Source organism: Pleurodeles waltl, chromosome 6 (genome assembly GCF_031143425.1).
Source record: "Pleurodeles waltl isolate 20211129_DDA chromosome 6, aPleWal1.hap1.20221129, whole genome shotgun sequence".
NCBI lineage: Eukaryota > Metazoa > Chordata > Amphibia > Caudata > Salamandridae > Pleurodeles > Pleurodeles waltl.
In genome coordinates, this window is record NC_090445.1 from 1,355,958,369 (window position 1) to 1,355,980,164 (window position 21,796).

The following is a 21,796-nucleotide window of genomic DNA, read 5'->3' on the forward strand; positions in this document are numbered from 1 at the left end:
CCTATCAGAGGGGGTCTCTGACGTCACCTGCTGGCACTGGCCACTCAGAGCAGTCCAGTGTGCCCCCAACACCTCTGTTTCCAAGATGGCAGAGGTCTGGGACACACTGGAGGAGCTCTAGGCACCTCCCCTGGGAGGTACTGGTCAGGGGAGTGGTCACCCCCCTTTCCTTTGTCCAGTTTCGTGCCAGAGCAGGGCTGGGGGATCCCTGAACCGGTGTAGACTGGCTTATGCAGAGATGGGCACCATCTGTGCCCATCAAAGCATTTCCAGAGGCTGGGGGAGGCTACTCCTCTCCAGCCCTTCACACCTATTTCCAAAGGGAGAGGGTGTAACACCCTCTCTCAGAGGAAATCCTTTGTTCTGCCTTCCTGAGGTTGCCCAGGAGGGCAGAATCCTGTCTGAGGGGTTGGCAGCAGCAGCAGCTGCAGTGGAAACCCCGGAAAGGCAGTTTGGCAGTACCCGGATTCTGTGCTAGAGACCCGGGGCATCATGGAATTTCCCCCTCAATACCAGAATGGTATTGGGCGACAATTCCATGATCTTATACATGTTACATGGCCATGTTCGGAGTTACCATTGTGGCGCTATACATAGGTAGTGACCTATGTATAGTGCACGCGTGTAATGGTGTACCCGCACTCACAAAGTCTGGGGAATTTGCCCTGAACAATGTGGGGGCACCTTGGCCAGGGTGCCCACATACTAAGTAACTTGGCAGCCAACCTTTACCAAGTGAGTGTTAGACATATAGGTGACTTATAAGTTACTTATGTGCAGTGAAAAATGGCTGTGAAATAACGTGGACGTTATTTCACTCAGGCTCCAGTGGCAGGCCTGTGTAAGAATTGCCTGAGCTCCCTATGGGTGGCAAAAGAAATGCTGCAGCCCATAGGGATGTCCTGGAACCCCAATACCCTGGGTACCTAAGTACCATAAATAAGGGAATTATATGGGTGTACCACTGTGCCAATGAGAATTGGTAAATTTGGTCACTAGCCTGCAGTGACAAATTTAGAAAGCAGGGAAAGCATAAGCACTGAGGTTCTGGTTAGCACAGCCTCAGTGATACAGTTAGGCACCACACAGGGAACACATACAGGGCACATACTATGAGCACTGGGGTCCTGCCTAGCAGGATCCCAGTGACACAAGGGCTAAAACAACATACATACAATGAAAATTGGGGTAACATGCCAGGCAAGATGGTACTTTCCTACACCTACACATAAATAGATGTAGTTGAACCCCACCTGCATTATGCCGTGCCTTAATTCTCATAGGGCGCACCCATGGCAGTGGGAAGGGGTGCACTGAGGGCCACAAGGACTCTAGTGATGAACTTGGTGCTGTACCACTTTTGTTCAATCAGCCCTTGGTGTCATTGGCCAAGGCCATGTAAGGGAGCTTGACCATGCACTGGGTCCAGTCTACTAGTTATTCCATCTTCCTGTAAATTGTGTATTACATCCACCCTATACTATGTCTATTACCACACACATGTGCTGAGTCAGTTCCACAGGCCTGCCACTTCTCACTGGCATTATGGGACAGCCCTGCATCTGCTCCATCACTGGCACATTACTCAGTGATATACACCAACAAATGTATCGTTGGACCACAGAGCAAGTGTGTCTGTGTTGAGGCATATGCCTATGCCCATGCTCTTATCCTTCCCTGGACAAATAATGGTATACTCTGCCAACAATGGCTGGCCACACACTATTGGCAATACATCCATGATTTCAATCATTCGCTGTGCAAGTGGATACAACTATTTTCACATGAGTAAACTCCCATAGCATTATTGATCATGTGTGTGCCTTGTGATGGCACACACATATTACATACTTCACACAAGGATGTATCACGGCATTCCTCAACACTTTGGAATACCCACACAACCGTTGGACAGTAGTCTGTCAGTTTACTGTGACATTGAGGTAGATGTCTACAGCATTTAGGGCAGGCTCAAATGTTATGGGTGTCACAATGAGACAGCCACTGCAACAACCATCACATGCCCCTCAGAATCAGTATACAGTGTCAAGCAGTCCCATATGGTCATGGAGGTGTAGAGCTAACAGACACCTGCATGAAAATGCCATGTATAAATGGTGCACTGAGAAGCACCACAAGAGTGTCAGGGACAGTGATGGTATGTAGGTGCATGGATCTACATTATCTGAGACTATGTGTGATTGACTGATCATAGATGTTTGTCATTTGCTCTGATCTACCACTAGGATAACTTGCTCACTCAGCCTAACAAGTTGACAGTGAACAATGGCGTCCATTAACTGATATGTACAAATTACACTAAGCAATGTTTTCTATTCATGTCTTGCAGGTGGACCTCCGCCCTACAACGTAGGAGAGGTTGCCCGATTTGAAGACCCAAATGCAGCCAGTAAGTGTCATTGTGTGCGTCATGTGTGCTGATCCAAGGTTTGGCATGAGTCAGTCTGAAGTATGGAATGCTATGAAGTATGGTTTTGCCTGACCATAAATGATATGATATGATAAATAAATGATAAATGATATGATATCATTTGAAAATGGATGGTGACATCATGTATGTTGGAATGTTGTGCAATGAGAATGTCTTGCTTGTAGTTCAAGGGGCAACATGTACTATGTCACAGCACTATTGTCAACACTGTGGGGGTCATTCCAACCCTGGCGGTCATCGACCGCCAGGGTGGATGACCACGGAAGCACCGCCAACAGGCTGGCAGTGCTTCCCTGCCCATTCTGACCGCAGCGGTAAAGCCGCGGTCAGAAAAGGGGATCCGGCGGTTTCCCGCCGGATTTCCCCTGTCTGGGCTGAATCTCCATGGCGGCGCTGCAAGCAGCGCCGCCATGGAGATTCCGACCCCCTTCCCGCCACCCTGTTTCTGGCGGTTTTTACCGCCAGGAACAGGATGGCGGGAACGGGTGTCGTGGGGCCCCTGCACTGCCCATGCCACTGGCATGGGCAGTGCAGGAGCCCTCTAACAGGGCCCCAGCATGATTTTCACTGTCTGCTTAGCAGACAGTGAAAATCGCGACGGGTGCAACTGCACCCGTCGCACCCCTGCAACACCGCCGGCTCCATTCGGAGCCGGCTTCTGGGTTGCAGGGCCTTTCCCGCTGGGCCGGCAGGCGCTCCCTTGGCGGGCGCCCGCCGGCCCAGCGGGAAAGCCAGAATGGCCTCCGCGGTCTTTTGACCGCGGATCGGCCAATTGGCGGTTTCCGCTTGGCGGGCGCCGCCCGCCAATATTGGAATGACCCCCTGTGTGCCACACATAGCTTATATGTACTGACAAGACTGTACAGATGTGGTTTATATCTGCAGAGGTCTTTAGGGGGCTTATGTAGGAGACACATGCACCAAGATGCTTCAGTACCCTCCAGATATTATGAGGCTATAGTACTGCAAGGAATCATGTTGTGCTGCACAACAGTCAGTAGTGTACACAATTAGTCGACAACTCAGTTCCAGATGGTTGTGAAAAAAGTCTATGATTCTTCCTATGCCAGATCTCAGCGGTTTACACAACATGGTCCTGCCACCATGGTATTTGTGAGTGGTGTAGGTCATGTCACATATGCATATGATGTCAATACTGTGTGCATACTTGGTATTTTGATGATGTCTGACATGCATGTGCAAATCATGTACAATGTACCAGGATACTGTTGCAGCACGCAGTGCAATGCCAAACTCACTATGGGCCTAAGGGCATCCATACATCCACCATGTGTATACTGTTTAACACATGTAGCACAACATAGCACAGAGTAGGGGACTGCAGTTCTGTAATGTAATGTGTAGACAACTTTGATGTGCAGGTCAGACTGTGGCCGACCCTTCCTGGGACATTGCATCAGTTATACATGTGGGCACATCATGGGCAATGGTGTGCACCCTTGTATGCTCACGCCAGGTCTGACACTAGGACACATGAATGATGATTTAGCAAGCCTTAGAATAGCCGATGGGAAGTTACCGGACCCCCTACGATATGGCTCCACCTTGCATCCACGATGACTGGGCAAGCCTTGATGTTTCACCGGGGGTGTTGAGGGGATGGATTGCATGCACAACCCCCTTATGCACGGTGAAACAGGAAATACACACTTTTTTGGGGCACGTGATCCTCACAAGGTTGATGACACAAATGTCGATCATGGACAATTTAGTGTAATCAGCTCTGGGCCCTGTTGGTTACAAATGGATTGCCGTCAACCCAGTGACATGTAATGATACTGTTGATGGCTGGTAGAAAATAGTCATATATGAGGAGTAAGTCATTGTTGAGGAATGTGTGATGGACTGTATGTGTTATCCGTAGTTACAGTATACACCCACCTCCACCTCTACCTCCACCCAGTACTGAAACTGATGCTTGCTTCTCCTCAGATTTCAGCTGCTAATATGACACAAGACCAGAAGCACGCTTTTCGCAGGAGGGCCGAATGCTACCTGCACATAATGGAGGTGGAAGCAGAATACTGCAGAATTGGAAGGAGGTTCCGCAGTGAGAAGGCATCTGGGAAATGGCGTTGTTTGCACATGGTAGACCTCCACAGCAGCCACAGCCACACAAGGACACTGGAGCAAAAACATCAGTGGTGCAGGGGGCCACAGCCAGTGCATGGACCTCCACGTCAGCTGCACCAGTCATGACCCAGGCACCAGTTCAGCCACATGCTGCAGTTGTTGCTAACCAGTTTGAACTAGACATGAGACAGGGCATGGTCAAGATAGATTTTAGCCAGACTTAAAAAAGTAGAGGACGAGAGTGCTGAGAACTGGAGGAAAGTTGCGATACATCAAGAGGGAAATGAAGAAAACCAAGAAATTATCTTATTTGTACAACCTCCCAGTTTCTTCCCCTCTTTTTTACAGTTTTACATAGTTTTAGATTAGGTTTTAGATGGGAAGTATTAGGCTATGGTAGGATAGGCATAACTTAGGTTAAGTAAAGTGGGACGATGGTTTTTCTACATTTGTTTTATTGTGGGTGGAGGGTCATGTTGGGGTATTTGTTTATATATATATATTAGCGCGCTTACTCGGCAGCGGTGCAAGTTTACAGTGGACACCCCGTCGTAATACGCCATCATATTCTTTCCATTTCTGCAGGAACCACATCAGTCTGAAAACTCGAATTGCAAAATCCTTTATTTATGCTCCATTTAATTTGTCTACACCATAAAATCTCCCGCCCTACGCGTTTCGGTCACAACAACCTTGGTCATGGGCATTTCCGGTCAGGGGCTCTATTTTCCGTATTTATGTGCCATAAACGACCACATTTTAACATCATACGTGCCTAATTACTCCTTTAAACTTCTCCACTTCAAAATTAAACACCAAAAGTTATATAACTGTGTAATACTACTACATAATCTCTAAATGAACTTCAATGTCATCATAAACACATTATGCTCTTACTGCAGCATTCTGGGAATTGTAGTTGTCACCAGGCAACTGCAATTTATGAATATATTACTCTTGCTCTCATTAGTTCATCTCATCAGTATTTTCTTAATAAATTATGTATATTTCTAACATTTTGTGTGTTTTATGTATTTTTCCACCCCAAATGAAAATAAACATCAAAAGCTAAAAAAACTAAACAAATTAAACAAACCCCTAACATGATCAATGAAACTGAATATTATCTGCTAAAAATCATGTTTGAAATATCCGACATCTCTCAAATTTAGGCATTGAACAATTACAAATGTACAAATAATTCCTGATTCATTCCCAGAGGGGTGAGGTTGCGAATCTTTAGAATATGTCTGGACTCTAATTGTTGCAGTTTCCCTCCCCGTTCATTTACGGGAACATGGTCAATTACATAAAAGATCATTGTTTCCCATTAGCTGTCATGTGCTTGCTCCATATGTTTGGCTGTGGTGTAGCTTCTGTCTTTATTTATGGTGGCTCGAATATTTTCTAATATTCTTTTTTTGGTTTCACATATTGTGCTCCCAACATATTTCAAACCACAAGGACATTCGATGAAATAAACTGTAAAACGACTCTCGCAAGTTATATGTTGTTTGATGCACTTTGTACTTCCATTGCCAATAGTGTATGTTTTAGTCTTTTGTGCAATTTTACACGCTTTACAGTTACCACATTTCCAGAAGCCAGTTTTTGAATCCAGTTGGTCTTTTTCTGGAAGCTAAAGTGACTTATTATTATTCTGTCTATTAAATGTGGTGCCCTTCCGAAAGTTATTTTAGGATAATCACCCATAATCTCTCTTACTGTTCGATCCAATTGAAGGAGAGACCAATGTTTCACTAAAATCTTGCGTATCTGAGAAACATTACTGGAATATGTTGTGATGAATCGTATTTGCTCATCCGATTTGTTTTTAGGCAAACAGGAAGGGCCATATTTATACTTTTTGACGCAAAACTACGCTAACGCAGTTTTGCGCCAAAAAAATTAGCGCCGGCTAACGCCATTCGGAAGCGCCATGCGGGCGCCGTATTTATTGAATGGCGTTAGCCGGCGTTAGCTGGCGTTAGCCGACCGGCGCTGCCAGGTGTGCGTGAAAAAAAACGACGTACACCAGGCAGCGCCGGCATAGGGAAAAATGGCGTTTGGGCGTCCCAAAATGGGGCAAGTCAGGCTGAGGCAAAAAAATCATCTTAACCCGATTTGCGCCATTTTTTTGGGGGCGCCCAGATGCCATTAACATGACTCCTGTCTTAGCAAAGACAGGAGTCATGCCCCCTTGCCCAATGGCCATGCCCAGGTGACTTATGTCCCCTGGGCATGGTCATTGGGCATAGTGGCATGTAGGGGGGCATAAATCAGGCCCCCCTATGCCACAAAAAAAAATACTTACCACAACTTACCTTTTCTTCCCTGGGATGGGTCCCTCCATCCTTGGGTGTCCTCCTGGGGAAGGCAAGGGTGCAGGGGGTGTCCCTGGGGGCAGGGGAGTGCACCTCTGGGCTCATTCTGAGCCCACAGGTCCCTTAACGCCTGCCCTGACCCAGGCGTTAAAAAGAGGCACAAATGCGGGGTTTTTTGCCCCGCCCACTCCCGGGCGTAATTTTTGCCCGGGAGTATAAATACCACGCACATGCCTGGGAGTCATTTTTTAAGACGGGAACGCCTACCTTGCATCTCATTAACGCAAGGAAAATGTTCACGCCAAAGAATGACGCTAACTCCATGAACTTTGGCGCTAGATGCGTCTAACGCCAAAGTATAAATATGGAGTTAGTTTTGCGTCGAATTTGCGTCGAAAACAACGACGCAAATTCGGCGCAAACGGAGTATAAATATGTCCCGAAGTTTACTGAATTAGTTCCATTCTTGAGACCTTTTCAACTCGCTGTTTTGCCTTATTGATACATTTCCTGGGATATTGTCTAGCAATAAACCTTGCTTCTGAGGCTTTGCGATGTTTGCCAAATTCTCCAAGTTCTGTGCAAATTATCTTAGGGCCATATTTATACTTTTTGATGCAAAACTGCGCTAATGCAGTTTTGCGCCAAAACAATTAGCGCCGGCTAACGCCATTCTGAAGCGCCATGCGGGCGCCGTATTTATTGAATGGCGTTAGCCAGCGTTAGCCGACCGGCGCTGCCAGGTGTGCGTGAAAAAAAACGACGTACACCAGGCAGCGCCGGCGTAGGGAAAAATGGCGTTTGGGCGTCCCAAAATGGGGCAAGTCAGGCTGAGGCAAAAAAATCGTCTTAACCCGATTTGCGCCATTCTTTTTGGGCGCCCAGACGCCATTAACATGACTCCTGTCTTAGCAAAGACAGGAGTCATGCCCCCTTGCCCAATGGCCATGCCCAGGTGACTTATGTCCCCTGGGCATGGTCATTGGGCATAGTGGCATGTAGGGGGGCACAAATCAGGCCCCCCTATGCCACAAAAAATAAAAATAAATAATACTTACCACAACCTTTTCTTCCCTGGGATGGGTCCCTCCATCCTTGGGTGTCCTCCTGGGGTGGGCAAGGGTAGCAGGGGGTGTCCCTGGGGGCAGGGGAGGGCACCTCTGGGCTCATTCTGAGCCCCAGGTCCCTTAACGCCTGCCCTGACCCAGGCATTAAAAAGAGGCGCAAATGCGGGGTTTTTTGCCCCGCCCACTCCCGGGCGTCATAATAGTATGGAAGTATAGGAGTATGGGAGTATAAATAGCACGCACATGCCTGGGAGTCATTTTTTAAGACGGGAACGCCTACCGTGCATCTCATTAACGCAAGGAAGGTGTTCACGCAAAAAAATGACGCTAACTCCATGAACTTTGGCGCTAGACGCGTCTAACGCCAAAGTATAAATATGGAGTTAGTTTTGCGTCGAATTGGCGTAAAAAAAAACGACGCCACTCCGGCGCAAACAGAGTATAAATATGCCCCTCAGTTTTCTTCTGCCCACGCTATTCTTTGTTCAAACCAACCCACTGTTAAATTCGCAAAATTTTGGGAAAAGGAAAAGCCCATGGCTGTTCCTTTAGTTTGTAAGAATAGCTGTTGATCAAACTGGAAGAAGTTATTGGTGAGGCAAAGATTGGTCACCTCTAAGAGCATTTCATTATGTTGGGCAAATTGAATGTTTCTTTGACTTAAAAAGTATCTGCATGCCTGAATGCCTATTTGATGTTCAATGTTGGTGTATAAGGAAATTGCATCCATCGTTATCAATTTATAAGAATCCTGCCAAGGGATACCTTCTAGATGTCTCAATAGATCTCCTGTATCCTTCAAGTATGTATTTAGATTACGTGCCGCTGGCACTAAAAATAAATCAATATAATTGGATATAGGTTCCAATAAGGGTTCATTAGCTGACACTATTGGCCTCCCTGGTGGATTTTTCGATTTTTTATGAATTTTAGGGAGAAAGTAAATCGTGGGAGTAACAGGATGTTCTAATGTTAAATATTTTACTTCATCTTGATCAATAAGGCCCTGATCTTTCCAAATCTGTAAATATGATTGTATTCGAGCCATCGATTGTTTCGTATGATTATTTCTTATAGCTATCAGAATGGCTGCTACATACCGTCTACTAGTGCATATATTTGCCATTCAGTGTTCCAGCCATTCACAATGTGTATGTATACTTTATCTAGGACAGATAAATAAGGTACTTCACTTGTCATTGGTGGGATCCTGCAATTTAATTTTTGGCAAGTGTGGCACATCTGACAACAGGCACATTTGGAACTGTATCCTGCAACACTGACAGGTGGCCATCAATGATGAGGTTTGTTTCTCCTGTACCATACAAATAAGTTGTACTGATACTCACATTTGTGTAAATTACCATTGAATTGGTTCAGAGCTATACAGGCCGTATGTATAATTCAAATGATATCTGTTCAAAATTTGTATAGCGCCGACAACACCATCATTCACCTTTCTCATGTTAGGATCCTAGTTTGTGGCTTTGTGTCTGACAGTCATGCACTCATGTACTGATATTCTGTACACATTGACATGGATTAACACAGTGCTATCTTTTAGCTGAGTAGATGGATCACAGTAAATGTAGAAATGCTACATGTGTACAAGGTGCTTAATTTACAGGTGCAATTGTGATTGTGAATTCTATACTATGTGCATTTCACAGACCCCATGAGTAAACGTTAGCCATATCTAACACTATCAGAGTTCAGAGTTGAGGGACATGTCATGAGACATGGTCAGGGGTAGCGTGCATTATTGAGGAGTGCATAACATTGTCACTTGGTATGGCAGCACATCGCAGACAATTCAACAGTGGTTAGTTGAAGAGAGCACATTTCATACTGTGACAACACTGGCATGATCTTAAGCCCAGAACTAAGGTGAAACTGTCCATGTGCCACAGACTGGTGTGAATGTTATTCCTTCCACATCTTTATCCTCTGATATGTGTGGTGCCTCCTGTGCCATGGCTGATGCTGTTGTAGAGGTAAAAGGAGCCACACACACTTTAGGGGATAGAGTGGTAGAGTCAACAGTCCCTGGCAGCAGCCATTTGTGGCAACACATAAGGTATCACTGTAGCAAGGAGGAACTGCTAATTTTTCAACACAGCGCAGCAACATCACAGTGGTAGGCATCCATGTTTTCTCTGAGGGAGGCCACTTCACGTTGTATGGACTCCAAGGTATTCTGCATAGCCCCCAGCCTCTTGTCTGTTATGCTACTGCCAGTTTGGGAGGTCATTTGTTGTAGCCTCTGCTTCATGACAGAAGCTATGTCGGCCAGAGACTGCTGGAGTCCACATAGCGAGGAGTGGGTGCCTCTGATGGCAGCTAAGTTGTCCTTATTTGGGCTGAGGCACATCCGCACTAGGCTGCCTCCCATGGTCTCCATCCCCACCCACACTTGCTTGGCCAGCTCCTGCTGGACTCCTACCACCGTCCTCTGAAAGCTGATCTCTGGGTCCTCGAAGTCCAGGGCTGGTGTGAGTACTAGCTGGTGACGTGTGTTGGTAGCTGGTTGGTTTATGTGGAGACCTCTCCAACACCGTGTGTTCTCCCTGCAACTAAAGTGGATGTATGGAGTGATCCTAGGACACACTGGAGAGTCTGTTCATTGATGGTTGGCAGGTGGCCATCCATGTCATCTGCAAAATCCAGGACAGGCAGGTCCGCAGAAGGTAAACCATCATCCCCTGCAGTGAGATAGTGCAAAATCAATATTCAATTTTATTGGCTGTAGACATGGGACATCATGTATTTGCCAATGGGGGTTCAATGACATGTTACTGACCCAAGGTTGTGGTTGTACTTATGTGTAGCATTGTCCATCACACATGGGTAAAGCTCAATAGGTATTTTGGGGCACATATAGGTGCCCCAAGTGCCACCTGAGTGTCACTTTTAGTAAGGCTTGAGTGGCGCAATGTCCTGCCCCGTATGTACAAGGCGGCATGAAGCCGCTTTTTTGCGCCTTGATGCCACCTTGTATATATGGCCCCTTCACACCCAGCACTTAGCGTGGGAGGTGTGGGCAATGTGTGTTGCTTTGGGTGTACCACAGCAACACCCATTGTGTTTTGACACTGCCTCAGATTTTGGACTATTTGTATAACGGATGCTGGGCCAATATCTCACACCAGCCCAGGGGTGGGTTTAGCATGGCAAACTCTAGGAGTAACGCTTGCATTTATACTGGATTTTTTGCTTTTTCTATGTGTGCTGCATTCTGCTTCACACAGAGTAAGAGCAAATTACACTTTAAGTTTGTTGCTGTGCAGAAAGGTGTTCCTTCCTGCACAAAAACATTCTCCCCTTCAACACAGCCATCCTTGCACTATGGTGCAAGGTTGGCTGCATTGGCGCACAACATCTAATTTCCACTTGTGTAGGGTGGTACACAGGGATGCCCTGTATTCTTATGTATATGGCACATCCCTGTGTTTTGAAAATAACAGTGAGTGATGCTGCCTAATTTTGCACAGGAGCACGCACCATCATTTTCTGTTTGGTCTAGCCCTCTATCTTTTCAGATGGTGAGATTGCTGCCGCCTGTACCGCTGCACACATGATGTTCACATACATGCACAATGTGTTGTATGTATTTTATTTTGTGACCATTCCCACATGGCGCATATGGTTGTGTGTGAGTTGCTGTGGGTTCACCCTGTATGGGTTGTGTTCCACAGGTTGCAAGCTTTAGGGCAGATTTTTTCTCATTTGGCATGGCTCAGGGCAGCTGCAAAATGTGTTGCAGCACACTGCAGCAGTTTAGATACGCAATGATGTCCCATAGTTACTTGAATACAGTACTGCTCTGCAATTCCCCCTGTGCCTGCACAGATATGTTCTCCTTGCTCCAACACAGGCATTGTTGCAGCATGATGACGGGGTGCCTGCCTTGAAGGGATGATTATTTCATTTGCAGGGAGGTATCACTTCCTGCACATGTAAAAGCTATATTTGCTGAGGTGGCAATTCAATGTGCGCTGCAAGATGCAGCACACATGAGTAAAGGCAATGCGACAATGAGAAAGGGAAGCATTTTGGCCAGGGATACCACCCTGAAACCACCCCTGGGGCGGTATTGACTTCCATCCTAGTCTCTGATGTCTAAGTTGTGTTGGTGCAGGGTCTTTGACTATATGCAATGGATGTTCTAAAGGCAATATAGTGGATATTTACATGGTGGAGTATATCCATGGTGAGTGGCCTATGTTTACGTTGTGTATATGTTGGAGTGCATAGCACAACCTAAGCATCAGTACATGTGTGGTTTTTGGTGGGGATGGTGCGCCTTGATTAAGGGTCTATGTGTCCTGATGCAACCCTTTAGCATACATTGAGTGTGTCCCATGTGCCTCCTCCTTCTGCCATTTGTGGAGTTCCAGATGTCCCCCTTTGCAACTTACCCTGCATTTGTGGTGGTTCCTGGTGGTCTGTGCTGTCCTGCGATTCCAGTGACCAGCTCCGCTGGGATGACTGCTGCATTTTCTGCGCCTAGGGCCGAAGGAGGAGGCGGCGGCAAGCACAGCAGAGGGCAGGAGCCCTTTAAATATCTGCCAGCGCTCCCGCTTCACGGGACGCGCATTTTCTGCGCCTGGGGCCGAAGGAGGAGGCGGCGGCAAGCACAGCAGAGGGCAGGAGGCCTTTACATTTCTGCCAGTGCTCCCTTTGCGGGAGGCGCATTTTCTGCGCCTGGGGCCGAAGGAGGAGGCAGCGGCAAGCACAGCAGAAGGCAGGAGCCCTTTAAATTTCTGACAGCGCTCCCGCCTCATGGGACGCACATTTTCTGCGCCTGGGGCCGAAGGAGGAGGCGGTGGCAAGCACAGCAGAGGGCAGGAGCCCTTTAAATTTCTGCCAGCGCTCCCGCCTCGCGGGACGCGCGCGGGCGGCGCTCGGGCGAAGCCCGGGCCAAGGGCGGGCCTGTCCTTGCCCTTCATTGCCAGGAAGAGGCATGGCAGGGCCCCCCCCTGACATCTCTCCAAAGGCTTTTGGATTGGGTGGCATACAGGCACGTGGCCGCCAGAAGGTACTCTCTTGGTGTTTCCCTCTCCATTTTCTGCTGCCCCATGACTGAGCCTAACTTCTAGCCCATGCAAAGTAACCTGTAAAAGCAGCATTTAGTTATTATTATTGGGGAAGGTCTAAGGGCCAGATGTAGGAAAGTTGGGAATTGCGACTTGCAATTTGCGAGTCGGAGTGACTCGCAAATTGCAAGTCGCAATTCCCAATGCAGTACGGTGTCTCAGACACCGACTGCAACTCGCTATGGGGTCGCAATGACCCACCTCATGAATATTCATGAGGTGGGTCGCAAATTGCAGCCCCATAGCGAGTATGGGCACTAGCTAACATGGAGGCCTGCTGACGTCAGCAGACCGTCATGTTCGCGACCTGCTTTTAAATAAAGCAGTTTTTTTTTTTTGAAGTGTAGCCCGTTTTCCTGACAGGAAAACGAGCTGCACTGCAAAAAAAACGAAACCTTTTGTTTCGGTATTTTTTCAGGGCAGGGAGTGGTCCCTTGGACCACTCCCTGCCCTGAAAAAATATTTTGGGGTCCAGTCACAAACTGGAAGGGGTCCCATGGGGACCCCTTCCAATTTGCGAGTGGGTTACCATCCACTTGAAGTGGATGGTAACTGCGAGTCCATTTGCGACCGCGTACGCGGTCGCAAATGGAATTGCATCCCACAGCGACTCACAAATAGGAAGGGAACACCCCTTCCTATTTGCGAGTCGGAAATGCATATTGCGAGTCGGTAACGACTCGCAATATGCATTTCTGCATGCCAAACCCATGTTTGCGACTCGCAAACGGCGATTTTCGCCGTTTGCGACTCGCAAACGGGTTGCTACATCTGGCCCTAAATTCTTAAATATTTGCTGCTGTGCATATATTATAAAACGCTGGTTTTCGTTCACAATTGTTGGAGGTGGGACTAACTCCCTACAAACTCTATTTTCGAGTATTTGAAAGGTTGGACTCTGCCTGCGGGGGTCGGGGGTGGGATCCACCCCCCAAAAAGGTGGTTCTCTTCCCCCATCCAACCTGAGGAACTTTAACAACTTACTGGGATGGGGAAAAGGAAAGCCAGCGGTAACCCCACTGGGCTGGGAGGGGCAAAGAAAATACCCCGACATGCCGCTGAAAACTGTACATTGACCCAAATTGATGATCTAATAGAGGAAGTAGAAAGTTTGTTAGCTACCAAGCCCTCTAAGCCCCTCAAGAAAGGGATTACTGCTGTCACTAACAATATAAAATCCTTTTTTGCCCCAGCGAACAGAGAACTCCCGTTACCTACAATACAAGGATCTAATTCAGAACCTGTTATACTAGAAGCTTTAACCAACTCAATAGAGAGCTCTAAACTGAGCCTGCCTAGCCAGCAGGGTGGTGTGTTCCCCCTTATAAACTGCGACAACCGTTTTTCACCTCTTGCCCGCTTGGAGCCCTCTGATCCAGAGAGGAGTGTGTCAAGAGTAACAGAGGAGCCATTAACATTCACAGCTGCTCAGAGGGAACACCCTGTTGAGACACAACTAGTACAAATAAGAGCTGAAATTTGGAGCCTCAGGGAGTATCTTACATCCTTTAGTCATATGATGCACAAGAAGCTGGACAGTATATCCACCGTAATCGGGGGCATAAGGAAATCCTCATTCAAACTTGAGCCTAGCTCTGCATCTAGGCAAATCCAACAAGTTGAAACATCTATGACAGGAATATACAGGGGAAAGAGGGATGAAGTGGCAACACAGAACCACCATGGGGGAAAAAGTACACTTCCTGTTGCGGCTGGCTTAAACAAATACGACACAAATCGGAATAAAAGGACGAACCGCGAGGTGCACAGAAACGAATCTTTAGATAAAAGCTTTACAGGCCCTCTGCAAAGTGACCCACTAAGCCAGACAAAGCACAGCCAGTATGATATATATATGACAAATGTCCCCAAGCTAAGCTATGGTCAAAAAGAGCAAGGGGATTCCCTTAAGAACAAAGTAATCCATTGGATAAGGGGGGTCAAGAAGTGTAGGTCTATCATAAGGGATGACATAGTCACTGTCCAGAGACATTCAAGAGAATGCTCAGCAACTGACCTTATAGGCCTGAAACTGAGCAGCCAGTCCCTAGTAAAGGGCCTTTTGGCACTTGATCAAAGATTGAGACCTGGGACTTCATCCCAAGTGTCGCTTGCCCAAAAAATCCCTCAATCATTGGCTAATCTGTTTTTAAAAAGAGAGATATAACACCCCAACGCCCTTGAGCACACGCACTCTAAGAACGGATTACAGGAGCAGCCCAACCTCAACCATAGATTGACATGAAGCCCCCATAGTGAAGGCTGGGAGACATGGCATACCTAGTAAAATGGCTTTGGACCCCTCTATACCAAGCAACCAGATATTGTGCATCCTTTGGGCAGAGCCAAGAGCACATTGAAGCGACCAAGCAGAGGAGATGGATTGTGGAGCAACGGCTTACCTAAGTGAAAATAGAGAGAAGTTGCAAGACATGGGGGATGGATCTGATTTATTGATTAAGTTTTTATCCTGGAATGTGGCAGGCTTGCTTCAGAAAATAGCTAACCCTGATTGGTGCAGCCTTATAGATCAACATCACATTATCCTATTACAGGAGACATGGGCTTTTTCTGCGATTAATAGATTAGGCTATTGGACCATTCAGAAGACTGCGCTTCCATCACCATATGGCAGGGCATCAGGGGGCTTGATAATCTGGCTAAAACATGATTTGTTCCCAAAGGTGAAGGAGCTAACAACCCCCCATGAGGGACATATTAGCTTTCGAGGTTGAACTTAGCAGCCCAAGGGGGCCCTTCCGTATAGTAATTGCAAACATATATGTTAAACCTGGCACCCAAAGGTCCCAGACTGCTTTGATAAGTATGCTAACAGACCTCTTGAACTGTTTACCTGGGGGACAGGGTTCAATTGTTGCAGGAGATCTGAATATGCAACTGAATTGCAGAGATGACAATCGGCAAAAAGGAACTCAATTTGCAGATCCATGGGACAGATCGGGGCCGGTCCGGGTCACAACTAAGAAAGTAGGGGGTGCACTTGATCTTCTAGAAGACCTAATAAAAGCAAAGGGGTTAAGAATAGTAAATGGGAACACAAAATCAGACACCCCGGCGTTGCCCACATATAGGAGAGGTCCATACTCAAGTCGCTTAGACTATGACTTAGTAGACGACACCCTCTGGAAATCTCTCATCGATATGGTTGTTCTTCCTCGCAACAATAGTGATCATCAAGCTCTGAGTTCCTCCTTTTCCACTACTCTATTTAGCTGCAAAACATTGACAAAGTGGGTCAAAGGCAATGCTCTAGCCATGACGAATAATTATAAAAATGTGAAATGGGAATTGGTGGAAGATGATGTAAATTTCCAGTTATCAATTTACAAAATAGTTATGTCAACGCTCTTACCCTTGAAACACACTGATTTTGCATTGGTGGATTTGATTAACCTGCATAGCATCTTGACCAATCGGCTAAAACCACACTTTCAGGTAGTAAGGAGGCGGGCAGAGATTGGGGCTAGAACATTGAGGTGGTTTTCTAACTCCTGTCGTCAGGCCAAAATACAACTATTGGGAGCACTGAAGGCAGGGAACTGTCAAGAGATAAGAGTATCCAGGGCTGCATACAAAGCAACACTAAAAAATGCAAAAAAAAGAGTGGGAAACTAAATATTGGAATGGGCTGGTGGATGCACTCCATGAGAAGGATCTTAAACTGTTTTGGAAACTAGTGTCAGGCAAAGGCAGCTCCCAAACTGCGGAGAACTATCCTGTAATCCAGCCAGAAATTTGGGTGTCACATTTTAAAAATGTATATAGAGAGCCTCAAATTAACTGTATTACTGCCCCTTTATTATAACCCAATGGACCACCTATTGCCAACATACCAACTGTTGGGACAGTCACACTACCTAAATTTGGTCTGTATCTCTTCTCTCTAAAAGAAACAATCTTGGCACTCCAGTCAGTACGTAAAGGGAAGGCCCCTGGGTTAGATGGTATCCCAGGTGATCTATACCTGTCCCGACCGACAACTTGGTCCCTATATTTAAATGCACTCAGCAATGAGATACTGAGGGGTGGAGGACTACCCCCCACGTGGCAAGGAGCAATTATAGTCCCCATCTTCAAGAAAGGGCCAAGGGAAGAACCTACAAATTATAGGCCAATAAGCCTAATTGATGTCAGCCAACAAATATTCTGCAAACAGGTACTGAATATATTACAGGCATGGATAGAGGATTCTCATATCCTTTCCGACCTCCAGGCAGGATTTAGGAAAGGAATGAGTACAATAGATCAGGCGTTCAGGTTCAATCTTCTCTGCTGGAAATACCTGCTACTTAACAAGAGCCACCTGCACGTGGCTTTTATTGATCTAAAAGCTGCCTTTGACATGGTACCACAAGATTTATTGTGAAATGTTCTGGAGAGCTACCAACTAGATGGAGAGTTATTAAGACTGATTAGGTACTTACATGAGGGGACTTTCGCCCAAGTACGTTGGTCTCACGGTGGTGATCTAACAGAAGCTATACCTGTTAATAGGGGGGTCAGGCAGGGGTGTGTTCTGGCCCCAACATTGTTTAATCTCTTCATCAACGGTGTGGCGGACCAGCTGTTACATAGTAACCATGACGCTCCAAAGTTAGCTGGAGCCTCTGTCCCCATTTTAATGTTCACTGATGATACTTTATTAATTTTGAGAACGCCAATGGGTCTACAAAACGAACTGGATGCTTTTTACAATTTTTGCTCCAGCAGAGGACTTGAAATAAATACAACTAAATCAAAGTTCATGGCTTTTAATCCGCACAAATCGTTCAGGGGGACAATGACCATAGCAGGCCATCCGGTAGAGAGAGTTAGTCAATTTGATTACTTGGGGCTTAGGTTAGGAGATGATCAACAGTGGTCGGCACAGATTGGAAAGAGTCTGTCAGCTCTCAGACAGAGGTCAACAGTGATAGGGAGGGAAATTGCTAACATTTCGGAAGGGGAGATCTCACCCGCCATCACCGTCTACAAAGCAGCGGCATCTTCAATTTATGGTGCCGAGCTTTGGGGGCACACTAACTCCAGGTGTTTGACGATGGTAGAAAACCGCTTTCTACGTAATTTTCTGCAGCTGCCGATGAGTACCCCCCTCATACCCATCAGACTTGACCTAGCTTTAAATGAGATTCATAATGAAATTGCTCTAAGACCACTCATGTACTGGGTTCGTCTCTGGGCCTCTGAGCACTTGTCCACCTTCCAAATAGCAATAGATGAGTTTCTTGTGGGTGACTGTGCATCAAAAATCCCCTGGCTCAGATATATTAGAGAAATGTGTAAAATCCTTAAAATGGAGGAGGTGTGGATAGATCCTCATAACTTGACTAAGGAAGTAAAAGAGCGTATAAACAGGTGTTATTGGGAGAATATTCTGGTGCAAATCTGGTCTAAAAATCAAGGCAGCCGGACCCTACAGTTTTTGGACCACAAATGTAGCCCTAAATTCGAGGCCTACATAGACAATGTAAATCCTCCCTACACCAAAAATCTTCATTAAGTTCAGACTAGGGATCCTTCCGCTCAAGACATTTACTGCGAGATGGAGAGTGGAGGATCGTAATCTGACTTCCTGTCATCATTGTCAAGAGATACCAGAGTCACTCGCATACTTTATGTTTTTTTACCCTAGATATCTGGCCCCTAGGAAGAAGTGGATTGTTCCGTTATGCAGGTCAATGGGGATAAGGGAATGTAACACATCATTACGTCTTTTGACAACTGATACAACTGACAAGATAGTTTTTTTCAGTTGCGAGATACCTGCAAAGTGCATGGGCTATAAGTACTAGAGAATTGTTATAACTGTGTATTTTAACAAGTAGATCTTAGACCTGAATTATTTAATGTAGCAGCTGATAATCGATTGGAGTTAGGATTAACCGCCCATTATATTTTTATATCTCAATATTTAATATTCTGTAATTTTAAGATTTTAAGAGCAATGTTTTGTTTGAGCTGCTTTAATAAGTATGTGATTTTATAACTTATTCAGGGTTTTCTTAATGTGGAATGTGGTGCCTCTCGTTTATCTTCTTTTACAATTGATTCACTGTATAACTATGATATGGTGTTCTATCGCATACTTTTATGGTATATAGCCGAAATAAAGTTATTGATTGATTGATTGACTGCTGCAAACATCACCTCCACCTCATCCAGGTCCCCCTGTGGTGCGGGACTTCCAGCTCTAGTCTGCAGTGCTGCCTTACAGTACCTGGAGGGTTTCTCCTTAGTCCTGCACTTGCAATCACTTCTTGATCTCAGTTACAGTCCTCTTCACCTCTGCAACGCTGTTGATTTTGTCCACTATTGCCTGCCATATTGCGCATCTCCTACCGACTGGCAATTTGGAGGTGACAAAGAGCTGGTGTTGGTGCTCCTCGTCACCTCTCTGACCAGGATGTCATGCTCCTCCTTGCTAAAGCAACACCTGCGCTTTCTCTTCTCCTCCTGGGACTTTTCTGGACCCTCCTGGTTGTTATTTGGTTGACTGGGGTCTCCCTGGGGTTTCTCCTGGCCTGATGATTCCATCTTCTCTTGCAATTTGCCCTCTTTACTGTTTTTTTTTATGCTTATACGGTGAAAAAATGGCACTAACCCTTTTGCCACATCTTTATGTGCCACAAAACAGTCTAGCACCACTTTTGCAGCATTAGCATCATTTTTCCTTACTGCATGTCGCAGATGTTAGAGTCATTTTTTTCATACTAACCATTCATTAGCACCATCCTACGTCATTTCATAAATATGGCTCACTGATGGCGTTAAGGAATGACACTACCTCGAGTTAAAAAAAATGAACCACAACTGCACTAGCAAAGTTGTGCATCATTTTTCATAAATATGCCCCCAAAGAACTTAACCAAGAGAGCCGAGCCTGAGCTGAGCCAAAGGGCCTTGCTCTGCTCCTAGAGCCCATGCGTAAGTCGAGCCCTGAAAATGTTTGCTGTGTAAATTATACAGCAAACATCATGTTAAATATTATAGTCTCTTCAAAATAAAAAAGAGTATTTATCACGTGGATAGCTTTGACAACAATATGTCACATTATAAAACTGCACCAAGGAGTAATTATTATGCTTGATAGTTTTCAAATATGAACTATGAGTGGGTGAAGTAAAAGAGAATGCAATTGTCAAGTAACCACTGCAGTGGCACTGAATTATATTATAGCCTATTAAATCAAACACAATAGGTTTTTGCTCAATGGGTATTCTGAACTTACATACAGTATTTGAAAGAGATTTCATATGTCATAGTACAGAAAAAGGAGTTTTGGTGAAATTAAATGTCTGTGATAGCAGAATTTAAACAAGGGAAGCCGCTATGTATCCGGGTTTGCTAGTTTCACTTTATACATATTAGCCAAGCAATGGGTATTTATTTGTCTTTTCTTATGTTAATGTTTTATTTTACCTCTTTGTTTTTTTTGTTTTTTTGTAATTTCTTTAGATAGTGCAAAGCCGACCAGAAAGTATTGGAGTGCTCTACGTGAGTTCAGTTGCGTTACACAAGATCACATATATGTTTAGGTCCAGGGACTTTACGTGATTTGCCCAAAATCACAGGACATTAAGCCAAAACCAAAACCCGAACCTGGTTCCTCAGTTCCAAAGTGTGCATCACTTGCTGTAACGCCACATCCAGGTCAGAGGTAGGGTAGGAGGCAGAAGCCATTGGAAGTTTGGCTGGTTATGGGCTCGAAGATCCAACAGGACCTCGAGCTGAGCCACAGCCAGGCTTCTGACTCGAACCTGGTTTGAGCGTTTAGTGACTCGCCCACCTGTACTCTGAACTGTCACATAGGTGTTTTACAAGGTTTTGAGTGCACATGTTGTGCAGTCCCAGCCTTCATGCTGCGCCTCTTCAAAATGTTTAGGCCCGTATTTATACTTATTTTGCGCCGCATTTGCGTCGTTTTTTGACGCAAAAACGGCGCAAACTTGCAAAATACCATTGTGGCACGTATTTATACTTTTTTTGCGCCGCATTTGCGTCGTTTTTTGACGCAAAAACGGCGCAAACTTGTAAAATGCCATTGTATTTTGTAGGTTTGCGCCGTTCTGCGTCAAAAAGCGGCGCAAATGCGGCGCTAAAAAAAGTATAAATACGGGCCTGTATTTTGTAGGTTTGCGCCGTTTTGCGTCAAAAAGCGGCCCAAATGCGGCGCTAAAAAAAGTATAAATACGGGCTTAGGGTCTCCAGTGCAAATCATCCCCCATTATTATTGCCAATAAGAAGGGCAACTGATACTTCATTCAAAATTAGGAATCACGTGCATGTGGAGCCAGGCTTCAGAGTTATAACTGTTTTCAGATGCTGCCCGGGGGGAGCCCAGGGGCCCTATCATGGCGGGCTTTCTGTTGCAGTGCAGATTTGTGCCCCTGTTTTATGCGCCTGCAGTCGTACAATTAATTCATTTTTGTCACTTATTTCTTTGAATTAGTGCTTTATATTTAGTCCATCCTACTCAGAAACAGAAAGACGCAAACCTTGCCTACTTTGAGTATCTCAAAATGTAGCACTAATTGTATCGGATTAAATGAGTACACTTTACACAATGCAAGGGTATAAAGCAGGCTCTTGGATCGGTGCTGAGCCAGGAAATCTCATCACGACACAGCCAGGAGATACATGACTCCTAGGATGCACCAAAACTTTTTATCTCCGAAAACAATGTGTTGTCAGATACACACCTATCTCAGGAAAGGAATCACCTGACCCATGTGATTCTCACAG